The sequence below is a fragment of the Cheilinus undulatus genome, linkage group 14 (assembly GCF_018320785.1).
Source record: "Cheilinus undulatus linkage group 14, ASM1832078v1, whole genome shotgun sequence".
Lineage (NCBI taxonomy): Eukaryota > Metazoa > Chordata > Actinopteri > Labriformes > Labridae > Cheilinus > Cheilinus undulatus.
The window spans coordinates 25,155,922-25,165,408 of record NC_054878.1 but is presented as its reverse complement, the minus strand read 5'-3'; positions in this window follow the sequence as shown (position 1 = coordinate 25,165,408).

Genomic DNA, 9,487 nt, shown 5'->3' with positions numbered 1-9,487 from the left:
CAATGCATTTCCTAAACACCCTGGTCAACAGCCCGTCTGTCTGTCTGTGTGCGTTGTTCTGGGTCAAGGGCTCAGCTCAGGACAATGCTGTCGTGCTCCTCTCACATTACTGTGCTTCGTTACAAAACACGCTGATGGCACGGCTTTAGTCAGGGTCAAACACTGCCGTCCATCTCTTTATATCAGGTTCCATGTTGTCTGCAGAGAAGTAGGATTTAGCTCACATTATTGCTCTGTAATGGTGGAAAAAACATGTGCAATACAAGATTCAGTGATAAATATTTTGTTGCTTTTTAGAGTTGTTTTTTTGCAACTTTAACACTCTAACATGAAACTGAAAACAACAGAAATTTCTTTTTATGTGATGAGAAAGTGTTAGATGATGCAGAGAAGAGTCTCCCTCATGGTGGATTACAGCCACTAGTGGCTCCTGCTGCTCTCCCTGACTGAGACCCACTCCTCTATTATACTGATTATTGGCACTGAGGCTACTGGCAGGCTTTGGCAGAGCAAATGGATCATCAAATCTGATTTGTCACTTTAGAAATTATTCCCATTTTCTCAAACTGTACAAATTGCTTTGTAGCCTTTGTCTCTGAGGTGTTTTTCCCTGTAACCTCCTTTTCTTACACAACATTTTAACGTCAGTATAAATCTAACATAATAGCTATGATTTGAATTTTAGATTGACCTTTTTATGTTTATACATTTACAATAATGGGTAAAATATACCATTTGAAATCAACATCTTTTCCTGTTTGTTGGAAGTACCCATGACACCTCCTATCAGCATTTTGTGACCCAGGTCTTGACCCCAACTTTGGGAACAGTTGTTTAGAGAGCTACAATGGTCTATCTCTATGAAGTGCAGTCTATTTAAAGTTGGGAAATGTAACAAAATAACCAATCCATACCATCCTACATTTTTGACACCTTTCTGTTGGGATACCAAGCATACCCATAGAGTTTTAAGAAGACTTCCTGAAATCAGTGTTAATTTTGACGGCTGTTTTTGATTTTACTCCTAGTTTTAGGATTAAAATTTTCAATAGTATTAATCACATTCAATTAATTTCTACTATTTATAGTTCTAGTCTAGTTTAGTTGACAAAACGAAAAAACATTTTAGTCCAGTATTAGTATAGAAAAAAGTCCTCACATTTTAGTCTTTACTTTTAGGAAATACATTTATTCTGTTTGCCTGGGTTCGGTGCAAAATCCTGTTAGTGTGTTCTGTGAACTCTGCTTAACCTGGAACCCTGCTTTCCACAGCTGAGAGGAAGAAGAGCAACAGATGTGTTCTGATGGATGTACCCACAGTGTGATATTTAATATGGTCTGGCTGATGGTTCATCTGAGACACCAAATATCTCAGAATGTTAATACCCACTGAAACTTTAGATATAAAATTGATTTAAACTTCTGTTTACAGTTAGGGCAAGGGTTAAGGTAAGATGTCAGATACCAAAACTTACAAGTACAAAATCTAATGAAAAAATGTTAAATAAAGCAGAGTAAACAGTCTGCTTACAGGGAAAAAGCTTGTCCTCCATGAAAACATTCTAACACAGCCAGCGTAGCTTACGTAGCTCTGTTAGCTCTGTTAGCTGCTTAGATAATGTAGCTAACAGAGTTACATAGCTAACAGAGCTTAAGCTTAGTTCACAAAGCAGCAACGTATCTATGTTACCTGTGTAGCTAAGCTAGCTTTAGCAATGTTAGCTACATAGAATATGTTGCTAAAGCTAGCTTAGCTACATTGACATATGTAGGAACTTTAATTACATAGCCAGTATAGCTATGTTAGCTTTGGCTAAAGCTAATGAAGCTGTACAAGCCACGGTCTGTGAGATCGGCTGTCAGAAATAAACAGTGTGCAGCCAGACCTGTCTGGAAATATCATGGATTTTGAATGTCCAACAAACACTGAATTGCATTTTGGTTCCTTTTTAGTCTTCTTTGATGAAAACTAATTAGTTTTAGTCAGAGTTTTAGTGATCAAATATCTATATTAGCTAGTCTTACCCTAGTCTATCTCCTTGAGAGTTAGTTGACGAATATTTTTAGTCATAGTTTTAGTCAAGGACTTTCACTTTAACACGTAAAGGCTAGCATGTTTGATTTTTGCCCTGTCTGCGATTTGTTCTGTGAAGTCAGTGACGAGTACAGAGCACTCTGCATGTACAGCAGTTACAGATGTAAACAAACCAAATGGTAAAAATGTAAGAAAAATGATGACAGTGGTGCTGTGAGATGGAACGAAAAGACAGAAGAAAAAATTTGTTGAGCTCTGACAACAATATCCCTGCCTTTATGACTTGTCATAGAGGGATGACCAGGACAGACTGAAAAAAGAGAAATAGCCCCGCCTCCTTCCAGTGCCATTACATCAGTTGCAATGATCTTTGGGACTAGGTAACAGTACTTATACATTCCAGCTTGTATTGTGTAGATTTTGTGTAATTTTCTGGATTATCCCTAACTTCTCTTTTTTTTATGGATTGTTATTCACTGTTATGACCTCTTGTTGAGGAAAACCCTTATGAAGGTATTGAGTGAAAGAATTCTTGTTCCTGTTAAACAGAAATATACGAGGAGAAGCTAAAAAATTATATAATATTGTTTTTGACCATGGCGCCTGTGCTCAGTAGCAGCACAAATTCAACAGCAGAAGCAAACAGTGTAAATACACCATTGAAAAGAGCCATGGTGAGTTAAAAACTCGGTACAATCTTTTGGCAGGAGCTTTTCAAATTCACGGCTGATTGGTGCTAAACCTGGCAAGGTTACCATGCTTTGTTCAGTGTCATTTCTGTTTACAAACACTTTTTCATTGCTTTCAGCTCGAAGTTAGAGTCACAGGAAACATTCCAATTATGCAAATCGGAGACAAGCTTATTAGTTTTGAAGGGTATGGTCTGGGTTTGTTTGTTGAATAACAAATACACAGACAATGTGCTGGGAAGAGGACTATTAGCTTGTTGGCAATTATCTTTAAAAACAAAAATGGCTTGTTAAATCTGATTTTTTTTTCTCCATTTTTAAAGGCTGATAAAGCCTACAGGGATTTAGCTCTTTTATCAAAGTTGACCTATAGTTGCAAAGCAAAGTTCCTACCTACTGATGTAAAGAAATGTTTATGACATGACAATGATTGGTGCTGCACAACACAGAGGAGAAAATGTATCTGCTAACGGGTTTGCTAGAGGTGGAGATGTGCTTTCTAAACTATTTTGGAATATCTAAAACAAGACCTAAACTCAAAAGCAGTAAAAGTTATCATGTTTGTTTAGTTGCGAGTGTGCCACCTTTGGAACACTGAGGATAAATCTAGATTACCTCCATGACCTCAAATCCAGGTTTGAACAGGAGGCCTTTGCAATATCAAAGAGGAATTTAAAAATGATGTTGGCACTGAATGGAAATTAAACTGTCAATTGCTTCAAAATCATTCACCAGAAAATTACCTGGATGGGGTGCTGATGTCTGCATGCACCATACACAGAGGCAAATTTTCACAACAGTAGAATTTTATGAATAATATTGAAAATTTACTGAGGAGGATGAATTCAAATTTAACACCCTACAAGAAAACCCCTAGGGTCAGGCACCTAAACCCTAAAGGTTAGGTTAGGGTTAGGGAAGGAAGAGTGGGAGGGGAAGGGGTATTAAATGAAAAATACCACCACAAACTAAGGGTTAGTACCCCACAATTAAGGTCGCCCCATTGATAGGTCTGTTATAGTTGAGCCCAAAACATCCCACCATAGAGGTCTTCAGCCAGATGCCTCTCCAATTACATGACATCTAACAGAATAAAACATCCATCCATTTTCTGCCACTTATCCGGGGTCTGGTCGTGGTGGCAGCAGGCTAAACGAGTCGACTCAGACAACTCTATTCTCAGCGACATATTACAGCTCCTGGGGCATTCTGAGGTGTTCCCAGGCCAGATGAGATATACATAATCTTTCCAGGTCTCCCTCCGGGATTCCCTCCAATTGTGTGCGCCTGGAAGACCTCCCCGGGTGGAGTCCACAAGGCCACTTAATCAGGTGCACAAACCACCTCAACTGGCTTCTTTTGACATGAAGGAGCAGTGGCTCTACTTCGATCTCGCCCTATCTCTAAGGCTGACGCCCTCCTGAGGAATCTCATTTTGACTGCTTGAACTCAAAACTCAAGAATAAAATATTTATAGTTTATCTGTTTACCAAAAAGTGAGTTGATAGATTTTTTTTTTCCTAGGTTTCAGTTTTTCACACTGCAGCCTGTTTGTTTTGAAAGAAAACAAATGATGAATTTGTATGTACGGTCTGTTGGGAACCAAAGAGGTTTGCAGGGTCAAGTCCCAGACTAACCAAGTATGAAAATAGTTCTTTCATAGCAAACTTCTGGCAGTTCACTCCATAAGCCCTCCAGCATCTCACCATTAGTGCATGAACAAAGTCTCTTGCTTTGGCATATGCATGCATTTCTGCCAGCATGTTTGTAGCATGTGCATCAACAGAATGTTAAATTGAATTTTCCCCTTTTAATAAAAGCTGTCTTATTCTTCTTTTTTTTAGTCATAAATCCTGTTATGAATTCTAAAACCTCAAACAGAAAAATACTACCATGTATTCAATACTCATTCCTCTTGTTTCATAGAGTATGCTGTTTCTTCTTTTGACAGTCCTCTACTTCTTATTGGCAGCTTTAATCACAAACTTTATAGCCGACTTTAAGGAAGCCCTCTTTAACTCAGAGCAATTTCCTAATTTATTCTCATCACAGTGAGTGAAAGTGAGAGGACATTTAAGTCTCTTAAATGGAAAGTCAATTAAGGCGTCTTGGATGATTTATTGTTTGCTACATACACATTTTCTTTTTCTCATTTGACACCAATTTTACTACTGAATTTAATTAAGTCTCCCCTTTTTATCATGCAGATAATACTGTAGCACTGTACTCTTGTCAGTCTCATAACCCCCGCTTAAAGAAGCTTATGACACTATAAATACAGATTTATGATACCTTTTCAATGCTCAAGTGAAATATAAAACTTCAATCTCATTTATCTTTGGCAAAGAAAACATTTGGATTTAATCAAAATATGTCAAACAACTTGATGAATGAACTGCAGCACAAAGGAACTATGAGACTCATCTAATGTACCAAGTATAATTAGTGCTTTTGCATACAGGAAATGTTCTGCTTGCGCCTCCAAAAAAAAGCTGAGCACTTAGTCAAGTGTTGGTATGAAGACAGCTTGTGTTTTGTCCCAGCAAGGAGACATCCTTTGTTCAAAAGACATTTGCAAGCGGAAACAAAATATCAATGAAAAGTGCTGAAGACTTCATAAAGTCATACCATAGTTTGAGGCTGGCAACAAGAGGAGTTTGATTTCTCATATAGGACAACCCATCTGAGATGCCGTATATCCCAGAATGGAAATACATGCTAAAACTTGTAAAATAAAATCAGATTATACTTCCGTGTAGGGGTAAGTTAAGTGTTAGGATACCAAACGTTCAAAGTCAAAACCTGACCTGCAAAGCAAATTGATTACAAAAAGTTTTGTAAAGCTGAGTAAATAGTCTGCTTACAGGAAAAAGATTGAATCCTCATGAAGATTTTCTAATTCAGCTACAGTGGCTTATGTGGCTCCAATAGCTGCATAAGCTTCATAGATAATGCAGTTAGATAGCTAATATAAACAAAGCTTACATCACAGAGTAGCTGCGTATCTACGGTAACTGGATGGCTAAGTTATCTTTAGCTAGGTTTACTAAAGCTCAAAGGTAATTACTGAAGCTCGCTAACTTAGCTGTAGATAACGAAGTTACTGAGCTAATGTATCTAAAACTAAGCTCACAAAGCAACTTTGTAAGCTACATTGATATGTTATGTACGTCACTACATTAGCTTTATCTACATATGCTAATGCCCACACAGCTAATGCTAACTTGGCTCCATTGGCTTATTTGTAAAGCATAGCTATGTTAGCTTTAACTAACGTAGCTTAAGTAAGCCCCTGTTTGTGTAACTACTTCTAAAACGGGTCCACATATAATTTAATCCCGGATTAGACCTTTGACTTTTTTCTCTTATTTTCTAGTTTTTAATATTTTCAGTGTGGTTATTTTATGTATGTAACTACTAGACTTTATGAATAAATTTGAATAAAAAAATATAAATATCTAAAACTGAAAATATGCTGCACTGGAATATTATTACATTTCCTTTTTAAGATGCACAACTTCTCAAGTGAACTGTCTGTGAAAGTTGGCTGTCAGAAACATAGGTCTGCAGTCAGATCTATCTCATAAAAGTACCACATGTAATGTTTGATCCTGAACAGGGAAATAAAAGAAGACAGTTGAGACAATTTGAGTCTGTACCACATAGTGCCAAAGCACTGTTAGTTTGGAACAAACCAGTGGGATTGGAATTTTTAGTGGTCAAGGTTCTTGCATATGAAGTAAAATCTCCAAGTTACAAGTAAAGTGTAGTTGTTGCTGGAGCTAAATTGTAAAGTGTAACATTTATACATCAACAACCAGGCCTATAAAATCCTTTCACACTTCTATTAAAGTGTATTTCCTGTTAAATGCAGAAGAGTTATGATTTTAGTAACTTTGTAAAGAAGACAGATTTGCCTGTTTTTGTGTTTCTCACTGGCGAATCCGTCTTGCAAAGCTCCCATCTGAATAGTTCGGGGCCCTTTAGAAAGTGACAGGACCAATCAGCGTCAAGGGGCAGTACTTTTGAGCAAGGCAGAGTTGAGATGTAAGCAAGCAGTGACAAGAGGCCGGTGCAATTATGGTGAAAGAGATTAGCATGGATGTTGCTATAGCGCCACTTTTTTTAAAACTTGACTTTTCTTCGTTAAAAGAAGAACAAAGAACAGTACTGAGTTGTTTTCTTTTCAAAATGAAAAAAAAGTCTTCAGTCACCATGGTTTACGTTATGCAGTTCTTTATGGAGTTTTACTCCTCTGTAGTGGCGCACCTCAGTAGGGGCAACATCATGTGTTTTGTTGCTCTGATTGGCCCGTAAAGATGTGAAAGACAGAAGATTCATCCAATCACCCTCAGAGTTTTTTCAAAGGCTCTGCCCTTTCCCAAATACTGTCTATGGAAGGTTTCCCATCTGATGTGTCAGGTTATGATTTTAGGGTTAGAGGACAATTTTTAGTCCCCAGTTTTCCAGAGACCCAGGAATCAAAAACTCCCACTCTCCAAAACAATGCACACTTTATAATCAATATCCAGCAACAAAATAATGACCATAAAATACACAGTCTACATAAATTACAATGTTATTTTTATTAATATACAAGTTTTAGATTGAATATTTGATCTCTTACATCCCAGACTAATGTAGATCACAAAGAACCAACTACTGCTATTTTGAAACCGATTAACATCACTCCATCAAAAGTCTTACTGCTCCTGTAGTGTGACAAATAGACCTATTAGGCACTAATTAGGCCTAGATTAAAGTGATGGAAAGCAGTGACAGAGTGAAAGATGTTCTTCCACTGTGAGAAGAAACAGGGGGCATGACTAATAATGTTTTAGCCCAAAGTCTCACTGGTGACTGACGGGTTTGATAGCCTCCAGTGTTCATCATCGATGGAGATGTTTCCCAACACCCCACAGAGGTAATTTCCCTCAAGGCTGACAAATAGATTAAACTCAGGGAGAGAACCCTTTAACAGTTCTCTGTCTCTGTGTTTGTGTTTCACAAATGTAATAACCAAGCTCGCTTCAGGCTGCTCAGCCATGACTTTATTTGAGGCCTGAGGCAGCTCTCAGACTCAGGCAACAGTTGACTTTATTGTAGTTCTTAGCAGCCTGTGGATAAAACATATTTGAATTTATGTCACACTCCATTTCACATCATCACATCCTGGTGTACATAAGATTTACACAATACGGCAGAAGAGATACGGACCTGCGCTTGAACTAGTGCATCCCAATGAATTAAAAAATTATTTTTAAAAAGTTGGGTTTTAGATTTAAAAAGTGAAACTCACAGAAATTCTACAATCATCAAACACAATGTAAAATATTTCAAGGTTTTTAAAATTTTTATCTTAATGATTAAGGCTTACAGCTCATCAAAAACAAATACAAAAAAAAAACACTTTCTCAAAATATTAGCATACTGTGGTAAAGACCAATTTGCAAAGGATTCCTGAGCTTTTATTCTCTCACTCAGGTTCAGTTCACACAACCTCAATGTCTGAACAACAGACGTCATCAGTCTGATCTGGGATAAGGCATAAAAGAACTGGGCCACAGCTGCTCCCAAATGTAGCCGTCTGGGCTTTCAAAACATTTGGCATAGACATTTATAGTTCCTAAAGCTTGAGTCCTTATATCAATGGTGATCCTCTGACTCACTATTTATCACTATCATGATGTTGATGTCTTGGAATCTTTGTAACATTTTCTGTAAATAGTGGATAGTTTGTCGTAAAATGCAGAGCAGACACTCCTGGTCTACAAAGAATTAATCCTCAAGTGATCCAATTATTTGTCACTAACACAAAAAACAGATGACTGTTGTGGTTTTTGGTCAACAGTCTGAACAGCTGAAGTGTAAATTACCTCAAAATATGGTGTGGATGTTGCAGACCCATTGACTTTGTCACCTTGAGCTATCATCTAGTAAATTTTACATGTGTCCTCTACATCTTATCATAAAAAGATAGCAAATGCTTTCCAAACATGCTAAATCAGGATGGCAAAGATCCATAAAATAAGGGATGTACTGATAGTGCTTAATATAACAGCGAATATTAATCTTGTGAAGTTGATGATTTGGCCAGATTTTATCCAATTCATATATGTTTACATGCAAAAGTAACACTGTAAGCATCACGTAAATTTATATTGTATAGACCAGCTAGACATTAGAGTTTTAGCGTAGCCATTGTTGGCATGTTTACCAGCCAATATCAACATTTAGATCAAACAGCCTTTGTGTAAAAATGTTCTTACTGGCATTTCTGGCATGACTAAAGCAGTTCTGAGGATGTTTTTTATAGCCTGATTTTTGAAACTAGAATGTAATGATCATGAGCACTCTGATTGGTGTTTTACTGCACAGAAAATGAGTGCCAATGCTTTCAATCGAAAAGAAATGATATAATAAGAATAGGTATATGTTTTGATTAATAAATGCAGTTTTCTTCTGGAAGATGCACTTGACCTCTTTACTTCTTATTACTTCTGCTCTTACAAGATGACTCCGAGCCCTTGCAGTGTGGTTAAACGATTTTTTCTGTGACAGAACCTGTGCCAAATGAGCCTATTTAGAAAAATTTCTGCTGCTGAAGTGCTGCAGCTGTGAAGTGTTGTGAAGTGGTGCTTTCTGCGATGACTCAGAAATTCATTATCTTGAAAGCAACCGTGGCAAAGACCATGGGCAGGTGGTGTGGGTGATTTCACATCCCTCCTGTGCCCTGTGAGTAAAGATGCCACTTTGCATTACC